Below are 13,769 nucleotides of genomic sequence, written 5' to 3'. Positions count from 1 at the left end.
AATTTTTTTTTAAGATTTTATTTATTTATTTGACAGAGAGAGGCACAGCGAGAGAGGGAACACAAGTAGGGGGAGTGGGAGAGGGAGAAGCAGGCTTCCCGCCGAGCAGGGAGCCCGATGCGGGGCTCGATCCCAGGACCCTGGGATCATGACCTGAGCCGAAGGCAGACGCTTAACGACTGAGCCACCCAGGCGCCCCTCTTTTCTTTTTTTATTATGATGTTAAGATCTATCATTAGGTTCATTATACATCCAATATAAAGTTCCCTACTAGCTTTTTCCATGAAAGTTTTAGCAGCTTTGATGATTATTACCTAGTTGTATTCTTTCATTAGGGTTTTGAAAATGTTGATACTCTAATTATATCATTCTTTCTATACTTATTATCTGTTATTATTCTATAAAGATCTTTTCTTGTCAGCTATTTGGATGCCCTGAAATACAGTTTATGCAGGACAGACAGGATAAATGCTTGTTTTCCTTTGTTTACCAGTTTTCAGAATAATTATGAGTTTGGTGCCCTAGCACCTCCAAAGATGCCCAATAAGGTTTTTATTTTTCAGTGTTATTTTGAACTTAAGAGTTTTGACGTATTGCGGTGCCTGGGTGGCTCAGTCAGTTAAGCGTCTGCCTTCGGCTCAGGTCATGATCCCAGGGTCCTGGGATCGAGCCCCACACTGGGCTCCTTGCTCAGTGGGGAGTCTGCTTCTCCCTCTCCCTCTGCCTGCCACTCTGCCTACTTGTGCTCTCTCTCTCTATCTCTCTGTCAAATAAATAAATAAAATCTTAAAAAAGAGTTTTGACATATTTTATGAATTGGACTCTATTATAGTCATTTTTTATTATTCCTTTTGATGCTTGAGTTGTTTTGTCTTTGGCTACTAGCAGCTCCTTCAAGTTAGTAATTATGGCCTTTTAAGATGATCCCACTAGTCTTAGTAGACTTTTTGCTTTCTATTATGAAAAGAGCTTCTAGGCTAGTTTTGTACCTTTCTTACTCTAGGCTTTTTTTTTTTTTTTTTTCCCCTAAGGAGTCCTATTTCTTTTAGTGGGAAATGGTATTTAGAGATTATAATCTGGGCCCTGGGAGGTGCTAGTTGTTACTGGGTTGTTATTGTTTCAAGGCCTTTTTTGGTAGGCCAAATTCAATTTGTGATTACAGAGTTTTTTGTTTTTTTTTAAAGATTTTATTTATTTATTTGAGAGAGAAAGAGAGAGAGCACGCACAAGCAGGGGGAGGGGCAGAGGGAGAAGCAGACCTTCCGCTGAGCAGAGAGCCCGATGCAGGGCTCGATCCCGGGACCCTGGGATCATGACCTGAGCCAAAGGCACACGCTTAATGACTGAGCCACCCAGGCACCCTAATTACAGAGTTTTAAAATATACCCAGAATCTTACAATCTTTATTGCTACGGCCATATTTAAAGCCATCATCACTTTTTGCCTGGATTATTATAGTAGCCTCTTCATGGCATGCCTCCTTCTGCCCTTGCCTCTCTATTGTCTCTTCTAAAGACAGCAGCCAGAGTGATTTTTTTTTTTTTAAGATTTTATTTATTTATTTGAGATAGAGAGAGAGGAAATGAGAGAAAGCATGAACTTGATGCAGGTGGGGGGTTGGCGAGGAGGAACAGAGGGAGAAGCAGGCTCCCCACTGAGCAGGGAGCCCGATGCGGGGCTCGATCCCAGGACCCCGAGATCATGACCTGAGCTGAAGGCAAGATGCTTAACCGACTGAGCCACCCAGGAGCCAGAGAGTGATTTTTTTTTTTTTTTTAAAGAAATGAGGTCTTATCTCTCTGTTGAAAATCCTCTCATGTGCTCCATCTCTCTTGGAGTAAAATCCAGAGGACTTAGAGAGTAACAAGAGTACATCAAGAGACCATATGCCACGGTTTGCCTTAGGCAGAACTGGTTTATGCCTGTTGTTCTGGCATCCTGAATGATTTATCATTTGTCCTGAGTTTTAAATTTTTTAAATGAAATATTAATAGTTGTGTTAAAATAAGTTAAAATGGTTCTGGTTGACCAAATACTTTGTATTTCTAGCTTCCTCTGTTGTCTCCTCTATTTGAGATGTATGTATACTAAGGAGTTCTTACTTTAACCCCAAGATGACCAATAATAACTTGCACTTCTTTTTATGACCTTTTCTAGATGTAAATAAATGATTTTTCAAGGAAAATATACTGGGCGATAAAATACCTGCTGATAAGCTAATTGCAGGCAGACACAATGGCCGGGGACAGCTAACTCCTTATAGTCTTGGGAAGTGGGGGAAACAGAACATCATTGGACATTCTGCCCGGCTGGTCTCTTGGACTTATCAGCCAATTGTGCTGTGGCCTGTGTCATACCTGTAATCTGTCCTAAGCTTCCAGGATGCCATTTGACTGGTCAGTGTTAAACCTGGGAAATTATAGGTCCAGTTTATTAAATATATATATGGGAAAAAAAGGGTGAGCAATCCTGCATAGAAAGAGTAGTCTTCCTATAGTGGTTTTATTTTTTTTGTATAGTGTAAATCAACAATTTATAATGATTTTACTATTTAGTAATTAAAAAATGTTTTACAGTGAATCCTTTTGGCCGAAATAACTAAGAAAGAAAAAAAGAAGCGCATGCTTAATGAGAAAGTATTAAATTTTGATTTCTCACGACAGTTGATGATATGTAACTTGCATAAAAGGTCATGATTTACCATCCACAAGGGCCATAGAAATATCTCTGACCGTATGAACGCCAGAATACACAAATCTACTGACAAAGTTTAAGCATCTACTTTGTAAATTAATGGTTAAGAAAACTGTTCAAAAATGATAACTTGGGGCTCCTGGGTGGCACAGTTGGTTAAGCATCCAGCTCTTGGTTTTTGCTCAGGTTTTGATGTCAGGGTGGTAAGATCCAGCCCTGCGTTGGGCTCCATGCTCAGCAGGGAGTCTGAGATTCTCTCTCCCTCTACTCCCTCCTCCCCCCCATGCTCATGGGCACACTCTCTCAAAAAAATAAATGAATAAAATATTTTTTAAAAAAACAATGTGTAGATGCAGTGGTACATTTACGTATCATTCTGATATATGTGATTTTTCATTTAGACTAAATAACTGTTCTGAATTAAAATTTTCTGATGTTATGAAAATTTATTATGAAAATTTTCATATATACAGCAAAGTTGAAGGAATTTTCCTGTGAACACTCATACCCATCACCTGGATTCTACCATTTACATTTTGTAAACTTACATTATCTCATATGTGTCTGTCCATCTTTCTAGTTATCCATTAAAAAATATTATTTTCTGGATGTATTTCAAAGTAAGTTGCAAGCATCAGTGTGCATTGCCTTAAATGTGTCATCAACTATATATATATATATATACACACACAAGTAGAAGTGTATCATTAACCAGAGTCCAGTATTTCCTTATATGTATTTTTTATAAAGTTAACATACAATGAGATGCACAAATCTTAAGTGTGCATATGCTAAATGCATATACCTGTGTGATCTATGCTTCTATTATAATAGGGAACATTACCATTACCCTAGAAAGTCACTTGATACCCTGTCCCAATCAATTTCTACTTCTTCCCTCAGGGGCAACCACTATTCACTTTTTCCACCATAGATTCTAAAGTAATTTTGCTCATTTTTGATTCCGTGTTTTTTTTTTAAGATTTTATTTCTTTATTTGAGAGAGAAAGAATGAGACAGAGAGAGCATGAGAGGGGGGAGTGTCAGAGGGAGAAGCAGACTTCCTGCTGAGCAGGGAGCCCGATGCAGGACTCGATCCCAGGACTTCAGGATCATGACCCTGAGCTGAAGGCAGACGCTTAACCGACTGAGCCCCGAGGTGCCCCCTCCGTGTTTTCTTGTTCACATACAAAGGATGATGTCATAGCTATTAATGTGTTGGCTGCAACGACAGAACTTTGCACATGGTTAAATGACGAGATCATCATCAAAACTTTTTGAAGTTCATGCTGTTGAGGGAAAACATTTGTCCCTGTTGTGAATGCCAGTATAAATTCATTTCAAGCTCAAAACTGAAGACAAAATATTTGTTCTGTGGTGATAATATACAAATTTTGATAAAAACAGTTCTGACTAAATCAAGAAATCTGTGGAGCAGAAATGAATTTGTAGTTGGTTAAGATATACACATAATTCAAGGGCACCTGGCTGGCTCGGTCAATAGAGCATGTGACTCTTGATCTCGGGGTTGTTTTTTTTTTTTTAATTTTATTATTTATTTATTTTTTTTTTTAAAGATTTTATTTATTTATTTGACAGCGAGAGAGAGACCACAAGCAGGGGGAGCAGCAGAGGGAGAGGGAGAAGCAGGCTCCTTGCTGAGCAGGGAGCCCGATGCAGGGCTTGATCCCAGGACCCTGGAATCATGACCTGAGCTGAAGGCAGATGCTTAACGACAGCCACCCAGGCGCCCCTGATCTTGGGGTTGTGAGTTCAAGCCCCACATTGGGTGTAGAGATCACCTAAAAAAAAAAAAAGATACACACATAATTCATAATTGTGTCCAAACATGCTGTGATATTTTACCAATTAAGATTGAAGTGGTAATTGTCAAAATGTACAGGTTTTTATATTTATATATACACTTAATGACCATAAAATTTTTGAGGTGAAGCTAATACTGAAGAAAATATTACTTTGGCATGGGCAGGAGGACCTTCTTTGCTGTCCATCTTTTATAAATGTTTGAGCTTGGGGTGCCTGGGTGGCTCAATCATTAAGCGTCTGCCTTCGGCTAAGGTCATGATCCCGGGGTCCTGGGATCGAGCCCCGCATTGGGCTCCCTGCTCCGCGGGAAGCCTGCTTCTCCCTCTCCCCCCTGCTTGTGTTCCCTCTCTCTCTGTGCCTCTCTCTGTCAAATAAATAAATAAAATCTTTAAAAAAAAAAAATGTTTGAGCTTTTGAAGACTATTTTGTAAAACAACCCAAGAGTCCTTCAGTGGTATTAACTAATTTCTAATAAGTGAGATCTCTAAACGTCGATTACTATATGTTTAACATCAGTGGAAAATTATTATTCAAAGTATCAATGAATGGAATGCTTAAAGAAAAATATCCTTAGCTTTTGAAGGTTTAGCAAATTGCACTTATTATAATAAAGCTTGTAAACAAAGTCGTCGAAATTTATTCCTACAAAAGCTAGGAAGGGATTGAACACATTAGGTGGCGAAAGTTCAAATGGTGTTGTAAGGTTTAATTCTGAAATTTTATAATTGTGTTTTGGAGTATCTCCTCTTGTGGGAAGAGTCTCTTCTTGATGAAACTTGTGTTTTTATTTGGATAAGTTTATATTCTCATCTGAAATGAAATGATATAAGAAGGCTTACAATTTTGTAGCATCTGTATTAAGCAAAACATTTAAAATAATAAAAAAATTATTTGATGAGTTTTGTCTTAAAATATTTAGTGAAGAAACATACTTTGGAGGCAAAAGAATAGACCTGAAAATAATTTGGTATTTTAAAATAGTTTCACATCTTTACCTGTAGAGAGAATATTTTTCTCAATTAAAAATTATAAATGCAGGGAAGAGCTAATTGAAGGTATTGATGATTTTAAATTGACTAGCCATAAAAATTAACTTTGAAGAAGATTATGGGTAGTTTTATGAAAAATTAAAAATGATAAGTTGAAAAAAATTTCTTCAGAAAAATGCCAGTGATATAAAATTGAGACATATGTGACTTAACAAATTTTTAAATAGAAACAAAGAATAGTAAAAAAAAAAAAACCCAAAGGTTATTTTGTTTAACTTATGTTTTAATGATCAGATAGTTATAATGATAAGGTTTTAAAATTTTTTGTTTTAATGTACATAGGTATGTCATTTTTTGAACAAATTCTGTTCATTTTTTGATATGTATTTTTAACTTTTTATTTTAAGCTAATTAACAGCTCATAGAAAAGTTGCAAGATTAGTATAAAGACATTTTGTGTACTCTACAGATTCACTGATTTTTAGTATTTTGCCTCATTTTTCTATATACATATTTTTATATACATATTCTGTATACATATATACATATTCTTATTTTCTATATACATATTCTTATTTTCGGAACCATTTGAGAGTAGGTTGAATATATCATATCCCCTTAATACTTAATTATGTAGAAAGAATTTTAGTTTTGAAAATAGTGTTGGGCGGCGCCTGGGTGGCTCAGTCGGTTAAGCGTCTGCCTTCGGCTCAGGTCATGATCCCAGGGTCCTGGGATTGAGCCCCGCATTGGGCTCCCCGCTCAGCGGGAAGCCTGCTTCTCCCTCTCCCTCTGCCCGCTGCTCTGCCTACTTGTCCTCTCTCTCTCTCTGTCAAATAAATAATCTTTAAAAAAAAAAAATAGTGTTGGAATTGAGCTGTCTGTCTTATAGGTCAACCAATGTAATGAAACAGAGTTGTTGTTCAGTAAATAAATATTTCAAAAAATTGTATCATTTCAGTTATCTTAGTGTTCCCTTTTATCCTCGGAAGTGTGATAGGCTGGGCAGTCATTAGTATGGTCATCCTAACAATAAGGGCACTCAATAAATATTTGTTGAGTGATTGACTCTGTGCCTTCTTTTTTTTTTTTTTTTAAAGATTTTTTATTTATTTATCTGAGAGAGAGAATGGGAGACAGAGAGCATGAGAGGGGGAGGATCAGAGGGAGAAGCAGACTCCCCGCTGAGCAGGGAGTCCGATGCGGGACTTGATCCAGGGACTCCAGGATCATGACCTGAGCCGAAGGCAGTTGCTTAACCAACTGAGCCACCCAGGCGCCTGACTCTGTGCCTTCTGCTTCCAGTGTTATCTTTCAGCTTTGTGGTGGTGATGACCAGTGTGTTGTGAAATCTTATGATCTACATTCACTTCCGCTGTGCCACATACATGCCTAGCAGAATAATGTGTGTGTGTGTGTGCGTGTGTGTGCATGTGTGTAAGGCTTAGATGTTGAGAAGGAAGTGGTTAAAGAATATATTTTAAAAACCTAAAGATATTGGAATACTTTTTATAAGACTTGGTGGGCCCCAGGGCATATTTAGAATCCTGGCATTTAGAGTTGAGATGGACCTAGACACACTTCATCTGGTCCAACTGCTTATTTAGGGAAGAGAATACTGATGCTTCCAATTAGGCCATTAGAAAAGTGGGACATTGGGGCACCTGGGTGGCTCAGTTGGTTAAGCGTCTGACTCTTGATCTCAGCTCAGGCCTTGATCTCAGGGTCATGAGTTCAAGCCCTGTGTTGGACTCCACACTGGGCATGGAGACTACTTTAAGAAAAAAAAGTAAAAAAAAAAAGTGGGACATTATCTCATGATGCTTTGCCTAGTGTTCCTTAGACCTCAGAGATTTTCTTAGTGAACAGCTTGGTAATGAGTTATCAGAACTATATTCTTTATTTTGTGACCATATAGTAAATGTGCTCACCAACAAAAACAAGGGACAAAGCCTTTTATGTCTTTTTTTTAGCTTCAGGGGAGATGTGAGGGCTTAATATTTTTTTTTAAGTTTTAAAGCCAAGGAAATGGTGCTAGGTATAAAAGAACTTCAAATAACTTTGAAATTCTTTTAAAAAGTTTTTAAAGTGCAGTAAGTTGTAATCTGTTTATTCTCCTTTTTCTTTTAGTATTCTGAGGTAGCCAATAATCTCATTGAAGAATGTGAACAAGCTGAACGACTTGGAGCTGTGGATGAATCTCTGAGGTTTGATTTTTTTTTTTTTGCAGTAGTATTTTATGTTTTTTCTTGTGAAATGATAACTTAAAAAAAAGGGATAACTGTACCTGTTTTCTTTATTTGAAGTGAGGAAACGCAGAAGGCTGTTCTTCAGTGGACCAAGCATGATGATTCCTCAGACAACTTCTGTGAAGCTGATGGTATAACATTTTTTATAGTATGCGTTTTGTTTAAAATTGGGTGTAAGGAAAAAAAAAAATCTTTTTTTTTTAAAGATTTTTTATTTATTTATCTGATAGAGAGCACAAGTAAGCAGGTAGACAGAGGGAGAGGGAGAGGGAGAAGCAGGCTCCCCACCAAGCAGATAGCCCAATGTGGGGCTCGATCCCAGGACCCCGGGATCATGACCCGAGCCGAAGGCAGGCACCCAGCTGACTGAGCCAGCCAGACGCCCCTGAAAAAAAAATCTTTTAAAATGGTTTTTAGACCTTAGTTTCTAAAGTATGGCAGTTCCTCAAAAAGCAAAAGACAGAATTACCACATGACCTAACAATTCAACTGCTAAATAGGTACCGAAAAAGATTGAAGACAAGGAAACAGATACTTGTATGCCCATATTTGTGGTGGCATTTTTCACAAAAAAATGTAGAAATGACCCAAATATCCATCAACGAATGGATAAACAGAGTGTAATAAATACATACAATGGAATATTATTTAGCCCATAAACAAAGTTTTGATATGTGCTGCAACATGGATAAACCTTGAAAATACTATGCTAAATGAAATAAGCCAGACACAAAAGGACAACTATTGTATGTTTCACAGAGTAACCAGAGGTTAGTGGAGGGGGAGAATGGGGTGTTATTGTTTAATGGTTAGAGTTCCTGTTTGAGGTCATAGAAGAGTTTGGAAACAGTGGTGACAGTTGCACAATGTTGTGAATATAATTAATGTCACTGGATTGTACTCTTAAACATGGTTAAAATGGTAAGTTTTACGTTATATACGTTTTACCACAGTTAAAAAAAAACAACAAACCCTCAGTTTCTGGAAAAAATTTACCTCCTGAGTCTGACTCTTACAGTTTTGTGTATCTCAGTAATATATAAAATATATATATGATTTTTGTAATATACACATTTTGCATAAATAGCTCAAATGTAGAGATGGAGATTGTAAAAACTTGCTTTTGTTGTACTGGCCTTGGGTTGTTACATATTTTCCTTGATGGTGTGTGTTGCTTTTGGAAAAGAGAAGAATAAACCATGAGTTGTATCTGAGATATGGGAAGCTGGGCCAGAGTTCTGGTACTGTTCAAATCCAGGAGCCCTAGGACCCATTAGAACCCTTTATTCAGATTTATGGATTCCCCTATTTTTCCTTTTTCTTAGTTGAACTGTTAGCCTTTTAATTGGCTAACCAAAATCAAATCAAACTGAGTTTTGGTATCCTCCAGTGGCTCTTTTGAAGCAGATTAATGATCTTAAAAAAAAAATAAGCAAAAAGAATGATATAGATCATTTTCATTGCAAGTGAGAGACAAATCCTGCAATTCCCTCCAAAAAGAGGAAGGCAAAGAGAAAGTACTTATTTTTAACTTTGTGGTTTCATTTTTTGGGGAAAAAAAAGAAACATATGCTTTCCTAATGTAAAACATGGTTATGCCTTGGCAAATAATATTTATAATCCTTTATTCCTAATTCCCAAATCTGAAAACTCTGAAAAATGAATATTTTCCCCCTAAGTTTAGCACAGACTCTTTTAGTGTGAACATTCACATGTTTCACTACAGAAATATTTTTGGTGTTGGATTAAAAGTTGCTGCCCCAGTCCCTGCTGGAGTAATTATTCAGTATATGTTGCATATGCTATAATACTTTTCTAAAATCTGAAAAGTTCTGAATTCCAAAACACATTTGGCCCCAGGGATGTTGGATAAGGAGTTGTGGACTTACACCAAGGTTTAGACTAGTGTAGAAGGGGGGTAAAATGCTCTCCCAGCCCCTTAACTTTACCATCTTTTTCACAAGGATTCTTTGGCCTGAATATTACTATGAGATAAAATTAAACTTTTAACATGCAGCACATTTTTTTTTAGACCTGCAGCGTTAGAGAAAGGAAAGTAATACTTTAACTTCGTTTATCAAAGTGTACTTTTGAGACTACCTGCTTATATTTGTGTAGGAAGGACTGAGAATCAATAATTCTTATCTGGTGGAGTTCTGTTATCTTGGATGAATCACTTGTCCCTTTATATTTGTTTCTTCTGTTAAAGGAGGGTGAGTATTAAAAAAAAAAGGGATAGCTTTATAAGGAAGATATAATGTATGTAAATGGTAGGTAGAAGACAGAGGTATTCTGTAAATTTTAATTAGAAATTTGAGCTTTTGTCATCTGACAAAATATGGCTATAGTAACAATTTTTTAAAAATTTTGTATTTATTTACTTAGAGCAAATGAGAGAGAACACGAGTGGTGGGGAGGGACAGAGGGAAAGGGAGAAGCAGACTCCTCGCTGAGCAGAGAGCCCAACATGGGGCTCCATCCCAGCCCGGGATCATGACCTGAACCCAAGGCAGACACTTAACCGACTGAGCCACCCAGGCGCCCCAGTAACAGTTATTTTTTATTAAAAAGTTGAGGCAAGATGAAGTATTTGTTAAAAGTAAAATTATGAGTCAACTAACATTTATGCCTGATTAGGCAGAATATTAAAAATTTAATTACTAGTAATTTGTTTTCAATCTTAAAGTACTAGATGCTGAGCATTATTTATATGTTTTAAAAATGAGGGCTATTTTTTATGAATTTATCCTAATTTGCTATACTGTGGCAATGCTTTTAGTATTAGTTGAGATAAACAGAAGTATCTGTTCCTGAGCCAGAGGATCCCATACAAATTTGTTTTAAGTTTTGTTTTGTTTTTTAAAGTAATCTCTACACCCAACCTGGGGTTTAAATTAACAACTCCAAGATCAGGAGTCACATGCTTTACTGCCTGAACCAGCCAAGCGCCCCTGTTTTTAAGTTTTTATTTCTACTTTTTCTAGTTATTTTAATTGCCACTTCTGCATGGACTCTGTTATTTCTAGATGCTGTCACTGTGCTACTTCTAGAAGCAAAATTTCCCCTAATTTATGTCTCTAATGTACTGTCAATTGGGATAAAAATAGCCAAGCTTAGTTTTATTTTTGTTTTTGTCATTGTGTTTTTAATAAGAAATAGGAACTTTCCCGGGCGCCTGGGTGGCTCAGTCGTTAAGCGTCTGCCTTCGGCTCAGGTCATGATCCCAGGGTCCTGGGATCGAGCCCCACATCGGGCTTCCTGCTCGGCGGGAAGTCTGCTTCTCCCTCTCCCACTCCCCCTGCTTGTGTTCCCTCTCTCGCTGTCAAAAAATAAATAAAATCTTAAAAAAAAAAAAAATTGAATTTCATAAAAAAAAAAAGTAGGTACTTTTGAGAGCTTGATGGACTTTCTTATGAGTACCTGTGTGCTCAGATTTTTGTCATCTACTCTGGTTGCTTTTTTGCGCACTTCTTCATTTTTTGTTGGTTCATGTTGTTAAGCTTTATAAATGAGGAAGGTATTACTGTATATTAAATAATTTCTCAAAGCCACTGGAGAACGAGGGGACATTTTTTTGTTTCAAAGTTATAATCCATTACACAAATTTATAGAACATGTGAGAAACCAGTATCTCACCAATTTTTATATGTTTTTTCATTGGTATCTGTAATTGACTTTCCTATAATTCTTATCTTTTCATTTTATTAGATAGCATTCGTACTTAACAGTTTTGTTGATTGTAAAATGTCCTGTTAAGATATCTCATAATACCACTAGCTAAGATGTATTATACTCGTACCGTGGTTCTGAGCACTCTGCACATATAAACTTACTTAAGTCTCACAGTAACACTGAGTATTATCTCCATATTATAAATAATGGTACCAATGCATCGAGAACATAAGTAATTTGCCCCGGGTTCCACACTGAATAACTAGTAGAGCCTGGATTCTAACCCAGGCACTCTGGCTCCAGAGCCCCATGTGCTGCTGTTGGACATTTAGGTTGCTTCTAATTTTCCCTTTAATAAATAATGCTGATGCAAGTATCATCCTGCTTATAATTTTTTGCATGTTTAGGATTATACCTTTGGGACAACTTTGTAGTGGATCTTGATGGTGGTCATGTAAGAAGGAAGTTTTTGGTAATAAACAGTGTCTGGTAGTAATACATCTTCATTTATCCTAGTTACTGATGAACTGCTTGCAGTTAATGTGGAGGGAAATATATAGTATATTTTTCATCTGGATAGCTTATCAGAATTAAATTACCATGTTTCTTCTATTCTAAAATTCACATATTCCTATTTTTTACCATTTTTAAAAGCAGGATGCTTTTGCAACCAGTGAGTACATTTAATGTGTCTGTGCCTTCCTCTTTTCTCTCTCATCTTTCTTGTAAAAGGTTGTTTTTAAAGTCTGGATGCACTGTTACATTTGTGGTGCCTTAGAATCAGTGGAGTATAGTCGATTATACTAGTTTTTTAAGGTAACTGAAGAAAAAGATTTAATGGAACATTTCATTTTACAGACATACAGTCTCCTGATGCTGAATATGTAGATTTGCTCCTTAATCCCGAGCGCTACACGGGTTACAAGGGGCCAGATGCTTGGAAGATTTGGAACGTCATCTATGAAGAAAACTGTTTTAAGTATGTGTCCTTTTCACTTAGAAAGTCCTGACATATAGAGTGATTTTTATTTATAAACAAATAAACAATTAATAATGACTCTAAATTGCAAATCACATTCATTTTGTTAAAGGATGCATCTGGACATAGAAACATTCTTATTCATTAATCCACTTATCCTCTGGGGAAACATATGGACATGAGTTTCAACAAATATTTTTTTCTTCTTTAAAAGACATAGACATAGAAAAATAAATAAAAAATCTTTAAAAAAATAAAAGATAAAAATGAAAGACATAGCATAGTATGAGACTTTTATGGGAATATTGTAGACATTTCACAGGTGTTCCTCTAATGGATTATAGAATCTCATTTTATAGATGGAATAACCTAGAGCCAGCCAGGTTTACTTCATTTCCCAGGATCATATTCTTAGTAGTAAAGAATAGATGACTCCTAAATCTCTTTTTGGTGCTCTGTATTCATCTTTTGAGGCTCTAGTTATTTTACCTGCTTTCAAGTTCAAGTTAAATTAATTTCAGAGAATAATTATAATAGGTAACACTTGAACACTCACTGTGTGCCAGACTTGTGCTAAGCATGGTACGTACATTTTCTCTTTTAGTCCCTGCAATAGCCCTGTGTTGTAGTCATCACTGTTTACAGATGGACAAACTTGAGGCTTGCAAAGATTAAATGATTTTTCCAGTGTCAAAAATCTAGTAAGTGGAAGAACCCACTTTGTACTCTTACTGCTACAATAGAAATAGTTTCATCCCTGTGTGATTGGGACATGCTTCAAGTTTACCCGCCTCTTATAAGCCACTGGCCTCTAACCAATGTGCTTATTGGTTTTTGGAAGGAATTTGTGTGTGCATTTGCATTATACTATCTCAGAGGTGGGGGTAATTCTGAGAAAATCTTTGGAGTTCCCAGGTAACAGTAATAATACATTTCACTTTGCATAAGTCAAATGTAAGAGATTAGCAGTTATGCTTATACCAATAAAATGTCGTCTGTTTCTTTTTTTTTAAAAAAAGATTTTATTTATTTATTCATGAGACACAGAGAGACAGAGAAAGAGAGAGAGAGAGAGGCAGGCTCCCCATGGAGCAGGGAGCCTGATGTGGGACTCGATCCCAGTACCCTGGGATCATGACCGGAGCCGAAGGAAGATGCTTAACCAACTGAGCCACCCAGGCGCCCAAGTCTGTTTCTTTTTTTGATTTGAAGAATTTCCAGTTTTGAAGTGGAGAATTTTCATTATTTACTCATATCTGCCATGTGTTTCATTTAAATTCCCTGGTTTATTATTAGGAATGTTTGACTTAATTGGCTTACTTTACAGGTTTTTTGTTTTGTTTTGCTTTATTTATTTAT

General features: G+C 36.6%; 1 long non-coding RNA gene across 1 annotated transcript; it reads left to right on the top strand.

Moving 5' to 3' along the window:
- The first annotated feature begins 7,580 nt into the window (after window positions 1-7,580).
- Window positions 7,581-12,369, top strand: LOC145718705 (uncharacterized). Its single transcript, XR_014141973.1, has 3 exons — window positions 7,581-7,717; window positions 7,817-7,890; window positions 12,290-12,369. It is a non-coding gene; the product is annotated as an uncharacterized LOC145718705 (long non-coding RNA).
- Window positions 12,370-13,769: the final 1,400 nt, after the last annotated feature.

The sequence above is a fragment of the Leptonychotes weddellii genome, unplaced genomic scaffold, assembly GCF_054177405.1.
Source record: "Leptonychotes weddellii isolate Sample4059 unplaced genomic scaffold, ASM5417740v2 HiC_scaffold_2020, whole genome shotgun sequence".
Classification (NCBI taxonomy): Eukaryota; Metazoa; Chordata; class Mammalia; order Carnivora; family Phocidae; genus Leptonychotes; species Leptonychotes weddellii.
Note: the sequence above shows the minus strand (reverse complement) of the source record. Positions and strands in the feature narration are given on the sequence as shown.